The sequence below is a fragment of the Carcharhinus amblyrhynchos genome, chromosome 7, assembly GCF_965287045.1.
Source record: "Carcharhinus amblyrhynchos chromosome 7, sCarAmb.v2.hapA, whole genome shotgun sequence".
NCBI lineage: Eukaryota > Metazoa > Chordata > Chondrichthyes > Carcharhiniformes > Carcharhinidae > Carcharhinus > Carcharhinus amblyrhynchos.
In genome coordinates, this window is record NC_137330.1 from 84,965,185 (window position 1) to 84,980,434 (window position 15,250).

At 42.8% G+C, this 15,250-nt stretch overlaps 1 protein-coding gene across 3 annotated transcripts in view; it reads left to right on the forward strand.

Annotated features, from left to right (window-relative positions):
• Window positions 1–15,250, forward strand: part of LOC145345094 (E3 ubiquitin-protein ligase RNF19A) — a 97,815-nt gene that overhangs the window by 35,992 nt on the left and 46,573 nt on the right. The window contains exons 2-3 of one of the 3 annotated variants that reach the window (XM_080192693.1): window positions 10,403–10,540; window positions 11,925–12,010. The exons of 1 other annotated variant lie outside the window; for it this stretch is intronic. The gene's annotated coding sequence lies outside the window, so the exon portion shown is untranslated. The remainder of the gene's footprint in view (window positions 1–10,402; window positions 10,541–11,924; window positions 12,011–15,250) is intronic. One more of the 3 variants, XM_080192692.1, reaches the window with a different exon arrangement.

Sequence of the window (15,250 nt, forward strand, 5' to 3'; positions counted from 1 at the left end):
TGGATCGAAAACTGGCTGGGAAATAGGAGACAGAGAGTAGTTATCGAGGGGACCTTTTCTGGCTGGAGGCCAGTCACCAGTGGTGTGCCGCAGGGCTCAGTACTGGGACCTCTCCTCTTTGTTCTATATATAAACGACTTGGAAGAGGGTGTACGTGGTGTGATCAGCAAATTTGCAGATGACACCAAGATGGTAGGGTTGGCAGATACTGAGGAGGACTGTCAGGTGACACAGCAGGATATAGATAGGTTGGTATATTGGGCAGATAGATGGCAGATGGAATTTAATCCTGACAAATGCGAGGTGATGCATTTTGGAAGGAATAACGCAGGGAGGAGTTGTGTGATAAAAGGTAGACCGATTAAGAGTATAGCGATACAGAGGGACCTGGGAGTGCAGGTGCACAACTCTCTGAAGGTGTCGACACAGGTAGAAAAGGTTGTGAAGAAAGCTTATGGAATGCTAGCCTTGATAGGAAGGGGTATAGAGTATAAGAGCTGCCGTCTAATGCTTCAGTTGTACAGAACGTTGGTTAGACCGCATTTGGAGTACTGCGTCCAGTTCTGGTCACCTTACTACCGGAAGGACGTGGAGACCCTGGAGAGGGTTCAGAGGAGGTTTACCAGGATGTTGCCTGGCATGGAAGGACTGAGTTACGAGGAAAGGTTGGAGAAACTGGGGCTCTTCTCCTTAGAAAGACGGAGATTAAGGGGTGATATGATAGAGGTATATAAAATACTGAAGGGAATAGATAGAGTAAACAGTGGTAGGCTTTTCCCTAGATTGGGGACAATTACGAGAGGTCACGATCTAAGGGTGAGGGGGGAGAAGTATAATTTGGATATGAGAGGAAGGTTTTTCACGCAGAGGGTCGTGGGGGTATGGAACCCGCTACCGAGTAGGGTGGTGGAGGCAGGCACGTTGGACTTGTTTAAGGTTTACTTAGACAGACACATGAGCGAAGCAAGGATGGAGGGTTATAGTAGAGGGTATTAAATAGGGTCAGAGCCTCAGGACGACACTGGAAATGTAGTTTTATATATTAACGTATTGTCTTTTTATTCCACAGGGTTGGTCCACCTTGTTGTCAAACGAGGGGCATGCACACGGTGGGTCGTGCGTGGGCTGCTCTTGGAGGTTCCAGGAGTGGCCTAGTACTTTGTGTCGTTGTGTGTGCTTAATCCTGGACCAGCGTATGGGCACCACAACAGTTCAGTGACTATCACTGCTAGCTGGGCCTGTGTCTGTTGGAGTTTGCACATTCTCCCTGTGGTTGCGTGGGTTTCCTCCGGGCGCTTCGGTTTCCTCCCACGCCCCAAAGATGTGCTCTTAGGCTGATTGGTGTACCAAATTGACACTATTCTCCCCTGAATCTGGCTACATTAGGGGTTCCACTCACATACACACAGGGCGGGGTAGGTGTGGGAAGATGCGGCGGTGCGGGCTCGTTGGGCCGAAGGGCCTGTTTCCCGTGCTGGGATGTTCTTTGTTCACCACCTGTGACTCCACTTTCAAGGAGCTATGAGCATGTACCCCTTGATTTCTTTGTTCTGTAACTCTCCCCGAAGCCCTACCATTAACTGAGTAAGTCCTGCCCTGGTTTATCTACAAAATGCATCATCTCGCATTTATCTAAACTAAACTCCATCTGCCATTTGTCAGCCCACTAGCCCAATTGATCAAGATCCCATTGCAATCCAAGATAACCTTCTTAACCTGATAGAGATTTACAAGGTTATGACAGGCTTGGATAGAGTGGATAGTCAGTCTTTTTTCCGGGGTGGAAGGGTCAATCACTCAGGCACAGATTGAAAGTGTGAGGGGGAAAGTTTCAGAGAGACGTAAGGGGCAATTCTTTCACACAGAAGGTGGTGAATGCCTGGAATGCACTGTCGGAGAAGGTGGTGGAAGCAAATTCTAGAACAATGTTCCAGAGGTATCTGGATAGATACATGAATAGGTAGATTCCTGGTTTGGGTCACTGTCTGTGTGGAATCTGCATGTTCTCCCCATGTCTACACGGATTTCCTCTGGGTGCTCCGGTTTTCGCCTACTGTCTGAAAAACATGCTGGTTAGGAGGATTGACCCAAACAGGTGCCGGAATGTGGCAACACGAGGAATGTCACCATAACTTCATTGCGGTGTAAATGTGAACCTTATTTGTAACTAATGAAGTTTAATGGACCATGTAGAGACAAAAAAAATCACATTAGAGAGGCATCTGTGTCAGCACAGACCTGGTGGATCAAAGGGCCTGTTCCTGTGCTATACTGTTCTTTGTTCTTCTTTGTATGCATTAAGTTTAAGCTTCAGATCCAGAGTATAGATTTGGCTGCTGTAGAATCTATCATTGGATAAGAACAGGTTTAAAATGTATTGAGAAAAAACCTGAATCAATGTAGATCAACAACAAGCTGAGACCTTGAATTTTTTTAAAATGTGGCATAGTCTGAGGAGTTTGTACTGTCTGTAAACTACATTCTACCAGAAATGGGAAAGGACCACCGTGAATTGATGGTATCAGTTACTGTATCTAGAGAGTAAACGCAAATCCCTATTGCATGAGAAATACTTGTAATGACAGTGGAGCATTTATTTTTTGGCAATGTTCCCTCCAGAGCAAAGAAAATATTTGTGTTGCAAGATGATTGCCAGGTTAGCCATTCATACTGTACTGGGGAATGTTTAACTGAATTTTTCCCATTAGCTTCCGTGTACATTTGCCCAGAATTATTCTCCTTCATTAAAATTTGTGTAATGAGAACTGATCGAAGTACAAAATGTGAAAAGCAGAATATCACAAGTGTACTATAAATCTTTGCTTATAACTAGTTGCATAATTTAATTTGACTGGAGCTTGGAGTTACCATTTCATTGGTCTTTACAAATATCACTAAATTAATTATACTGTGTCCTTGCAGTGCTCCCTGGAATTTGTAGCTTTATGGTGACTGGCTTCATCAATATCCTGAAGAAGAGGCATATTGAAATCTCGCTTGCAGTGGCGAGAATGTGGCTTGCTTCAACCCTTGCCCAACAAGAGGGGTTGAGAAATTAAATGCAAAGTGAAATTTGGCTGAATGTCGTTCAAGTATTTACAATACAAATAAGATTTAAGAAAAAAAATCAACTAACCACTTGAAAAACTGGTCTGTTAGGGAATATACTAGAACCTCCCTCCTTCAAACTCCACCATGAACCTAACCTTTGACAGTTGAGGGCCAAACCCATTGTAATTGATGAAAGCCATTGCTAATAAATGAATGGATGGTATTAATGGTCTTTGCACTCCTGTACATTTTTGTTTTTATTTAAGCTTATGCCCAGTGACTGTTTATCTTGCACTAAACAAAGTAAACTAAAAGTAAAGCTTGTTTATTAGTCACAAGTAAGGCTTACAATGACACTGCAATGAAGTTACTGTGAAATTCCAATTCCAATTGCTTCAAATGCAACTTTCTCATGTTAATTATTAGCTCCCACTGGAAGGATGGGCACCTCTGGCAGTTATCTGTCTAATAAAAATAAATCTTACCATCGAGAGTATACTTTTAACTTTGAGTCAGAACAGGGAAAAAGACAGCGAGAAGAGGAGAGTCAGAGACAGATGAGGATGGGCCGGAAAGAGAGAGAGACACGCCCGCGTGCACACAGAAGGTGGAGAGGAGAGGGAGGGGAGATTGAAAGAGAGACAGATTGACCAATTGCGGGGTGAGGCCTGAGACAACCTGGGGTAAGCAGAGAGACACAGACAGTGCAGGGGGAGGTAATGATAGATTGGCAGACAGGGACGGGGTGAGAGATGTAGCCTGAGGGGAGGGAAAGACAGAGGGATCAGACTGAGAGAGGGGACAAGACCATCTAATTTTGGAATGTTCCAAATGAGAGTGTTAATGATACTTGTATATTTACTGCAGTCGGTTCTGAGTTGAGTCTGAGCTGAATCCCAATGTTAAACTGCATCATTTTAATGGAAATGTAACTGTGGTCAACTTAATAGCAAAACAGAGTATCTGCAAAATATTACTTTCCTTGGAAAAGGAGAGAGATAGTAAGCCATTTGTAAATTCTCCCATCTCAATGTGTGCTCCTTCTCTTTCTGGAGAAAGAGTTTAGCATGAAGAATGTTTTCCTCTCCCAGCAGGAGGAGAACTTGGATCTGAGGCTGATTTTTGGGGATCTTACTGGTGACTGATCATAAACATTTCCAAACTTCACTTCAAAATATCATGAAGTAATTAGCAGAAGATCCATAAGGCAGTAAATTCAAATATTACTAATTTTCCATCATGTTTCTATTGTGTTTCTGTTTCACCCGACTTTAAATGAAAGAGGACAAACATCAACAATTTAGAGTCTGCCAAAACACAATGAGTGTTTGGCTGCATATAAAAGGGAGAGATGAATAGGTATGTCAGAATTTGCCAAGTTTACCTCAAGCTACGCAGTTCCTATTTTCAGAATTGATTTTACCTTTTAATGCAGTGGTCAGCACACCATTTGGCTGCAAAAGAAAGAATTTCACCCCATTGTTAACTCTGATCTGCCTGCAAATTTTACTGACGAGAATGTGGGTTCAGAAAAATTTAACATGATGATAAAAGTCTGAATGATTACTTCGCCCATTTCACTTCGGAATACTTTAGTAGACCACCAAAAACAGAAAATAAATATAACTTTCTAAAAGTAATTTTACAGGTAAATTCTTTTGGGTGCAGAAGTCTTGCAGTGATATTGGAATGTTCAAAACCCACCATAACAATATATAAATGCTGCTTGAACAAAAATAAATCTGAAGATTGATTTTCTTTTTAACTTACCCCTGCCTTCAAGCATTTAAAATGTTGGTAGCTGTCTACTTAAAGGCACACTTGTGATCCACATCAATTGGGTAGCATGAAACACCCAGTTAGGGAATGGTCTAATTGATGTAGAAAAGTTCTAAGGTCTGATGATCATCTTATGATTTTTAAATCTCTTTGCTTCTACTGACAGTCTCATTCATGACACCTCGTAAATAAGTTCTGCATGGCTTTCTTGACCAGGAGAAGCATATGTCAATCCACCCACCCCCTGGCCCTTCCACCCCCAAGCTGAAGTTGAGGATATAGTATCAGGTTTTTTTAAAATGACCATTGGGCTACTTAGTTGCATCCAAACACCATTATTGCCATTTTGCCTGAGTCATCCAAATCCTGAGAACGTTATTTTCCTTTAATATTCAAAGATTGTAGTGTGGAATTTATCTGTGCAGATCCATGTTTACACCTTGTTCTGGCTAGCTAAAATTGTTAGCAAAACAGATCTACTGTTCAGTCCTCACAGCATGCTCTCCCAAACTTTCAGTATCTGTCATTTAGATTAAAACTGAAGTAGAATGATGAGTAGTATTAAACCTTTGTAGTGATTTGTATTTGGGGTATAATGTTAGCAAGTGTGAGGTTATCCACTTTGGTAGAAATAATAGTAGGAGGGATTATTATTTAAAAGGCGAAAAGCTGCAGCATGCTACCGTGCAGAGGGACCTGGGGATCCTTGTGCATGAATCGCAAAAACCCAGTCTGCAGGTGCAGCAGGTGATCAAGAAGGCGAATGGAATGTTGGCCTTTATAGCGAGGGGGCTAGAATATAAAAGCAGGGAGGTCTTGCAACTGTACAGGGTACTGGTGAGGCCGCAGCTGGAGTACTGTGTGCAGTTTTGGTCGCTGCACTTGCGGAAGGATATATTGGCCTTGGGAGTGCAGAGAAGGTTCACTAGGCTGATACCAGAGATGAGGGGGTTAGCCTATGAAGAGAGACTGAATAGACTGGGTCGGTACTTGTTGGAGTTTAGAAGGCTGAGGGGTGGATCTTACAGAGACTTAGAAGATAATGAAAGGGATGGATAGGGTAGAGGTAGAGAGAGTCTTCCCACTTAGAAAGGATAGCAGGACTAGAGGGCACAGCCTCAAGATAAGTGGGGGGGGGGAGCAGTTTAGATCAGAGTTGAGGAGGAACTTCTTCACTCAAAGGGTGGTGAATCTCTGGAATTCTCTGCCCATTGAAGTGGTGGAGACTACCTCGCTGAATATATTTAAGTCACGGGTAGATAGGTTTCTGAAAGACAGGGGAATTAAGGGTTATGGGGAGAAAGCAGGAAAGTGGAACTGATCCACTTCAGATCAGCCATGATCTTATTGAATGGCGGGGCAGGCTCGAAGGGCTAAATGACCTACTCCTGCTCCTATTTCTTATGTTCTTATGTATTGCTTGTTATAGTCAGGGCAGCGTGTAATTATCTTCCTTCTTTTAATTCTTTGCTGGTGTTGAATAATAATGAGCATATCAAGAAACGTGATGCTTGGAGAGGATTTTTACAAATTACTGCTAAAAATAGTTAGTAGCCTGATCTTTACACAGTACTCTACTTAAATACATTTAGTAGTTCCACCTAATCCAAAATAATTGAACAAAAAACATTTTTTTTTCCATTAATGTTCTGAAACATTCCTTTGATATTGGTCTTCAAGTCATTTGATGCACTCGAGCCCTTCCAGTATCCCTCGGCCACAGTTAAGGAGAAAATATTGGACAGACCTTTGGAAATACTTAAGGTCAGCTAACCTAACGTGAAATTTTCCATCAGTGAAATGAGTAGCTCGTGATTTGATTCCTTCTAAAGTTCTTTGGAATCAAATATTTGTTTTTATGGGGCTGAGTGTATTTTGGTCATGTTACAGAACTGGTTCTGATATGTACTTCCGTCAACACTTCTGGATTTGCTGTTTACCTTAAGCATAATCCAAATTATTGATTGCAGCGGGAAATCACCAACAACAAAAGTTTGCGTGTTCACTGCTTAAAGGGCATGATTACTTTTGCTTCAAAAGCTTGTATCCTGCCTGCAATGCCGGCCCACACTGGATAGCTAAACATAATTTCTCCTGGCATAAGCAGAATCTATCAACCTGCCACACCTAGCAATGGTGGTACCATCCGTTAACCTCTGCCAGTATATGCGACAAAACCACCAGTTGAGGTGTGATTCCACAAGATGAATGACATTGGGTAGGCACACTTTCTGTGTAACACTTGTTATGTTGGGCTGCTTACTGTGGAAGTGCTATTACAAGATGAGTCCAAGATTCATAAGAACAATGGATAAATTTTACCCAGCAGAAAATAAACTATGAATCATCTCTGATAACATTATTTTGCAAAGTTGTGATGGATTGAGCTTCGGAACAGTAGGAGCGGCAGAAATTCTAGTGTTGTTAGGTTGACATTTTATTCTACTATTATTAAATTTTGCAAAATGCTTTGTCACTGCAATAAATTACACAAAAGATAGTTTAAAATAATTTGTTACTTTGTCCAGTAGTACTAACAGGACAGTGTGTTCTATGCCTTTATGTTGCTTTTTCCCTGTATCTGTTGCTAGATAGCTAACTTCACAATTAACCTATCTGTGCTGATTTGAAGGGATAATCAAACACGAGTGGAAGAAGCCTGAGCAACAACTTGAGCAAATTATTTTTTCTCACAAAAATTGGATTCAATTACCAGCTATTGCAATTAAGATACCTTGATAATTGGTTATGTAAGAATTGCCTACTGCAAGAGAAATTTAAATAAATGCCTGCAGTTGATGGCAAAAGTAGACTGTGTATGATGTAATTTTTGTTTGAGTAGTATTGCAACAGTGGGGGAAGTGGTTGTGAATATGAGTGTGGAGAGCTTTAATTGTTTGCATCAGTGGGTGGTAAATTAAGTGAGCAAACTTTCTAAATTGGTACATATATTCTAGCCTTTTTTAGCAATTCAATCATGCTAATTTGATGAATTACATTCTGATGCTGACCCATTGCAAGTTTGTTTCATATCATGTTAATAGGTCAGTATTTTTGGTCAGGCTATCTCCAGTCTAAATGTGTCAGACTTTAGGTTCTTGTGCTTGCTACTAGGCTTAGGCAATGTCTGTTCTTAGAATTTTCATCTCTTCCTGTTTAATGAACTGTGGGCATTTTAAAAACTGTTTAAATTCTCCTAATTTGTGATCAGTTCTGTTTTAAGTGCTCTGGCTATCCTTAGAATTATAGAAATTGTTTTAAGAGATTTTTGAAGTTATTTTTTAAAATTTTGGCAAGTTTTAAATGCTAGACCATTTTTGAACTCAAGTATAGTGGTGCATTTTTCTTGGTCATGTGGTTACATCAAAGAAACATTGTCTTTGCTCAGCATCCTTGCTTTTTGGAAGGTGTATTAAAATGAAAGCGTGGATATTAACTGCTAAAATTGATGATTGAACTGTGAATGTCAATAAATTCTGCAAACTTTTGTCTCTTACCTATACATGCACATTTTTGTGCCTTACGACAATCCATATTCAAATATTCGAGGAGGAACATGACCTTGTAATGTTTCAGGTTTTATAATTGTTTTTGCAGATAGAAATATTCCACAGTACATTCTCACTCTTCACCAGTACCTATTCCCAACAAGTTGAGTGAATGTTATCTTCTTGGAGTCATATAATCATTTAATCACCACAAAAACATTTTCAACAAAGCTGAGAACTACAGAATCCCTATGGTGCAGAAAGAGGGCACCCGGTCCATTGAGCCTGCACCAAATCTCCAAAAGAGCGTCACAATCACGCATTTACTATGGCTAATTCAGAATACACGAACATTGCTTGTGGGGGGAAGCACAGTAAGAAGTCTCACAACACTAGGTTTATGTCCAACAGGTTTATTTGGTAGCACAAGCCACTAGCTTTTGGAGTGCAGCCCCTTCATCAGGTGAGTGGAAGTTCTGTTCACAAACAGGACATATAAAGTCACAAACTCAATTTACAAAATAATGGTTAGAATGCGAATCCTTACAGGTAATCCTGTCTTAAAGGTACCAACAATATGAGTGGAGGGAGGGTTAAGCACAGGTTAAAGAGATCTGTATTGTCCCCAGCCAGGATAGTTAGTGAGATTTTGCAAACCCAGGCAAATTGTGGGGTTACAGATTGTGTGACATGAACCCAAGAGCCCGGTTGAGGCTGTCCTTGTGTGCTGAACTTGGCTATCAGTCTCTGCTCAGCGACTCTGCATTGTCGTGAAAGCTGCCTTGGAGAACGTTTACCCGAAGATCAGAGGCCAAATGCCCATGTCTGCTGAAGTGTTCCCCAACAGGAGGAGAACGCTCTTGCCTGGTGATTGTCGAGCGGTGTTCATTCATCCGTTGGCATAGCGTCTGCATGGTCTCCCCTATGTTCCATGCCTCAGGACAACCTTTTCTGCAGTGTATCAGGTAGACAACATTATACCGTGTTCTCACTTGAGATGATGGCATACATGTCTGATCCAGCACATCTTGCAGAGGTTGCTGTGACAGGGTTGTGTGGTGTCATGGTCACTCTTCTTCTGAAGGCTGGATAGTTTGCTGCAGACAGTGGTCTATTTGAGGTTGTGCAGTTGTTTGAAGGCAAGAAGTAGGGGTGTGGAGATGGCCTTGGCGAGATGTTTGTCTTCATCAATGACATGTTGAAGGCTCCGGGGAAGATGTTGTAGCTTCTCCGCTCCGGGGAAGCACCGGACAATGAAGGGTATTCTGTCTGCCGTGTCCGTCTTCTGAGGAGATTGGTGCAGTTCTCTTCCTGTTGGAGAACACTTAAGTAGTCACAGGCATTTGGCCTCTGATCTTCAGGTAGGCGTTCTCCAAGGCAGCCTTCACGACACATGACAACGCAGAGTCGCTGAGCAGAGATTGACAGCCAAGTCCCACACACGAGGACAGCCTCAACGAGGATCTTGGGTTCATGTCACATTATCTGTAACCCCCACAACCTGCCTGGGGTTGCAAAGCCTCACTAACTTTCCTGCTGGAGATAATACTCAACTCTTTAACCTGTGCTTTACCCTCTCTCCACTCACATTGTCTATACCTTTAAGACTTGATTATCTGTAAAGACTCGCATTCCAACCATTATTTTGTAAATTAAGTTTGTGTCTTTATATACCCAGTTTGTGAACAGAACTCACATTCACCTGATGAAGGAACAGCGCTTCGAAAGATTGTGGCTTGTGCTACCAAATAAACCTGTTGGACTTAATGTGCTTATCCCAGTCCAACGCCGGCATCTCCACATTGTGGGGGTGGGGGGTGGAGGAGGAGGAGGACTATATTCTAATATAAATTGTGTACAATTAAGACTATTTACTTTTTCTTTGCTTTGGGTCAGTGAACATTTTATAATCTATAAAAGACAATGTCAGAATCTGTTGTGATGGTGTAATTTTTTTATGCGCACTTCATAGTTGCGAGTTGTTGACAACTACAGAATAGAATTTGTAGTGATTGCAGTGATCTGGAGTTAACAGCAAACTTAGGTTCTTGGCTTCTGAATGTTCTGTTTTCCTCTCCAACCAGATATCAAGAAGTGACTGACCAGAAAGTGGGAAAGCACTTACATTGCCAGAAAATCTCTTTGGAAAATGAAGTCTATGCATGAAACAGGGTTTTAAGTTTGTTAGCAGAACAGGAAGGCTTGACCAGGCCACACCTTAGGTATGTATATTGCGTCAAAGATTATCGAAGTAGGTGGGATGCGGGTTAATGGTTACTATCAGATCAGCCATTATTTGAAATGGCAGAGCAAACTCAAGGGGCTGAATGGCCTACTCCTGCTCCTCGTTTATGTCCATATCTACAGTTAAGGGATAATTGGAGAGCTGCTGAGTTTCATCTTGGGCCTGGCTTAAACAATCTCAGAAGAGTACTTGTAGAACATAGAACATTACAGCGCAGTACAGGCCCTTCAGCCCTCGATGTTGCGCCGACCAGTGGAACCAATCTAATGACTCTCTAACCTAAACTATTCCAAAATTATCCATATGCCTATCCAATGACCATTTGAATGCCCTTAAAGTTGGCGAGTCTGCAACTGCTGCAGGCAGGGCATTCCACGCCCTAACTACCCTTTGAGTAAAGAACCTACCTCTGACATCTGTCCTATATTTATCACCCCTCAGTTTAAAGCTGTGTCCCCTCTTGTTAACCATCACCATCCGAGGTTTGCTGTTGGGTTAGTTACATTTGCTTCTTTTCTGAACTCTGCGGATTAGTATGGAAATACTTTCTGCTCGACACTCCAAGTAACCATTTGTATCTTGTAGCTGGTGTCATAGATCAAGATAAAAGTATTTGGTGGTTTTGTTTTTGTATTAGTCTGGCCTGATACAACAGTATTTAGATTTCAGTATCTGTTTGTATCTTATCAAATAAATATGGATTTTCTTCTTTTACGCAGTACTTTTACTGTATTGTGATTAGAACAATTGGGAATTTTGGAGTATGATACAAAATAAATTGCTGTTTGTGCCTTATTTTGAGAACAAGAAGCTTCTGGTTTAAGGTGAAGAAATTTCTCCTCACCTCAGTTCCAAAAGGTTTATCCCTTATCTTCAAACTATGACTCTTAGTTGTGGACTCCCCACTGTTGGTTTTTTATTAGTGTCTCAAGTAGGCTTACATTAACACTGCAATGAAGTTACTGTGGAAGTCCCCCAGTCAGCTCACTCTGCCGTCTGTTCAGGTACACTGAGAGAATTTAACATTGAGAACATTCTTTCTGAATCAACCCTGTCCAGCTGTGTTAGAATATTAGAAATTTCTATGAGGGCCCCTCACTCTCTTCTAAACTCCTGTAAATATGATCCTAACTGACTACCTAGGAATCAGCCAGGTAAATCTTTGCTGTACTCCCTCAATAGCAAAGGTATCCTCTGATAAGGACACCAGAGCTGCACACGATACTCCAGGTACTGCCTCACCAATGCCTTATACAATTGCAGCAAAACATCCCTATCCCTTTACTTAAATCCTCTCTCTATGAAGACCAACATACCATTTGCTGCCTTTACTGCCTGCTGACCTGTATGCTTACTTTCAGTGACTGATGCATGAGGAAACCAAGGTCTCGTTAAGTATCCATCCCTCTCAATTTACACCCATTCAAGTACAGAGGAGATGTTAGGGGTAAGTTTTTCACTCAGAGGGTGGTGAGTGAGTGGAATCGGCTGCTGTCAGTGGTGGTAGAGGCAAACTCGCTGGGGTCTTTTAAAAGACTTCTGGATGAATACATGGGATTTAACGGGATTGGGGGTTACAGATAATTCTGTGGCCTGGTAGGTATGGATGTGATCGGCACAATTTGTGGGCCGAAGGGCCTGTTTGTGCTGTAGTGTTCTATGTTCTATAATCTGTCTTTCTATTATTGCTATCAAAGTGGATAATTTCACATTTACCCATATCATACTGCATCAGCCATGCATGTGCCCATGCTTTCAGGCCAAATCACGCTGAAGTATCTCTATATCTTCCTCACAGCTCACTCTCTCATCCAACTTTGTATCATCTGCAAATTTGATGTAATACATTTAGCTCCCTCTTCCAAATCATTAAAATACAATGTGAACAGTTGGGGTCCCAGCACAGATCCCTGCAGAACTCCACTAATCCCTGACTGACCATCAGAAAAAGACCCATTTGTGCCAACTCTTTGCTTACTATCTATTAACTAGCTTTCTATCCATCTCACAACGTTACCTGCAATCCCATGAGCTTTAGTCTGTTATGTGAGGCCTTGTCAAAAGCTTTCTGAAAGTCTAAATAAACCACGTCCACTGGTTTTCCTTGGTCAGTTCTACTCGTTACATAAGAACATAAGAAATAGGAGCAGGAGTAGGCCATCTAGCCCTTCGAGCCTGCCGCGCCATTCAATAAGATCATGGCTGATCTGTCGTGGCTCAGTTCCACGTTCCCGCCCTCTCCCCATAACTCTTAATCCCCTCTCTTATCAAAAACCCATCAACCCACGTCTTAAAAATATTTAGCGAGGCAGCCTCCACCACTTCAACGGGCAGAGAATTCCAGAGATTCACCACCCTTTAAGTGAAGAAGTTCTTCCTCAACTCCGTTCTAAACTGCCCCCCCTTTATCTTGAGGCTGTGCCCCCTAGTCCTACTGTCCTTTCTGAGTGGGAAGAATCTCTCCACCTCTATCCTATCCATCCCATTCATCATCTTATACATCTCAATGAGATCTCCCCTCATTCTTCTAAACTCTAACAAGTACAAGCCTAGTTTATTCAGCCTCTCCTCATAGCTCAACCACCTCAACTCCGGCATCAGCCTAGTAAACCTCCTCTGCACTCCCTCCAAGGCCAAAATATCCTTGCACAAGTACGGCGCCCAAAACTGCACACAGTACTCCAGCTGCGGCCTCACCAATGCCCTATACAGCCGCAGCAAGACCTCCCTACTTTTATATTCAATCCCCTTCGCTATGAAGGCCAGCATCCCATTTGCCTTCCTGACCACCTGCTGCACCTGCAAGGTGGGTTTTTGCGACTCATGCACAAGGACCCCGAGGTCCCTCTGCACCGTCACCTGCTGCAGTTTTTCGCCACGTAAGTAATAATCCTTCCTACCATTATTCCTACCAAAGTGGACCACCTCGCACTTGCCAACATTAAATTCCATTTGCCAGTTCCTGGCCCATTCGCCCAGCCTATCTAGATCCTTCTGTAGACTCTCCACACCCTCCGCACAATTTGCCGTTCCACCAATCTTGGTGTCATCAGCAAATTTCAACACCATACACTCGGTTCCCTCCTCCAGATCATCTATATAAATGGTAAATAGCTGAGGCTCCAGCACCGAACCCTGGGGCACTCCACTAGTCACCAACCGGCAATCCGAATAGCACCCATTGACCCCCACTCTCTGCCTCCTATTTGACAACCAATCCTCTATCCACGCTAACACCCTACCCCCAACTCCATGTCCCCTGACCTTCTGCAATAACCTCTTGTGAGGTACCTTGTCAAACGCCTTCTGAAAATCAAGAAAGACCACATCCACCGGCTCTCCTCTATCCACCGCCCTAGACACATCCTCATAGAACTCCAGTAAATTTGTCAGACACGACTTCCCTTTAACGAAACCGTGCTGCGTCTGCTCTATCAAGCAATTCCCCTCAAGATGCCTCGCTATTTCCTCCTTGATGACGGATTCTAACATTTTACCTACAACAGACGTTAAACTAATCGGCCTATAATTCCCTGCCTTTTGCCTGGCACCCTTCTTAAACAACGGCGTAACATTAGCCGTTTTCCAATCTTCTGGCACTTCCCTGGAATCCAGCGATGTTTGGAAAATAACCACCAAGGCATCCACTATCACCTCCACCATTTCTTTCAGAACCCTCAGATGCATTCCATCCGGTCCTGGGGACTTGTCCACAATCAGCCCCTCCAGTCTGTCGAGCACCGCCTCTCTAGTAACAGTAATGTCATTGAGACCCTCCAGTCCTACCACCTTTCCATCTCTAACACCCGGCAAATTATTCACATCCTCCTCCGTGAAGACCGAAACAAAAAAGTTATTCAAAACCTCAGCCAAATCCCCATCCCCTACCACTAAGTCCCCCTTCTCATCCTCTAAGGATCCAACGTTCACCCTAGCCAGCCTCTTCCTTTTTATATATTTATAAAAACTCTTGCTATCCTTTTTTATATTAAGCGCTAGCCCAACTTCATAGTTTCTCCTACCCTTCTTTATCAACTTCTTTGTCAATCTTTGTTGACATTTAAACTTCTCCCAATCCTCTTCTCGCCCACTACTCTTAGCTACGCTAAACGCCTCCGCTTTTAGTTTAACATTTTCCTTCACCTCCTTCGTTATCCACGGCTTATTACCTCTCCTCCTACGGTCCTTTTTGACCTTCGGAATAAATTTCTGCCGAGCACCGATCTCCTTAAAGATCCTCCACTGCTCCTCAGCAGACCTACCTTCCAACACACTCCCGCAGTCCACATTCGCCAATTCTCCTCTCATCCTACCATACTCCCCTCTATTCAAACAAAGGACGCGTGTCCGGGAACCCACTTTCTCCTCCTCCATCTGCACCAGAAACTCCACCATACAATGATCACTCTCCCCAAGAGGATCCTTCACCGCAAGGTCCCTAATTCTACCCGCCTCATTACATAACATCAGATCCAAGATAGCTCGCTCCCTCGTCGGCTCCAATACACACTGTTCAAGGAAACTATCCCGGCAGCATTCCAAGAACTCCTCCTCGAGCCCACCGCGTCCAACATGGGTCGACCAATCAATATGTAGATTGAAATCCCCCATAATTACGGCCGTCCCATTCCTGCACGCCGCACTTATTTGCGCGTTAACAGCCCGCCCCACTTCCAGATCATTATTC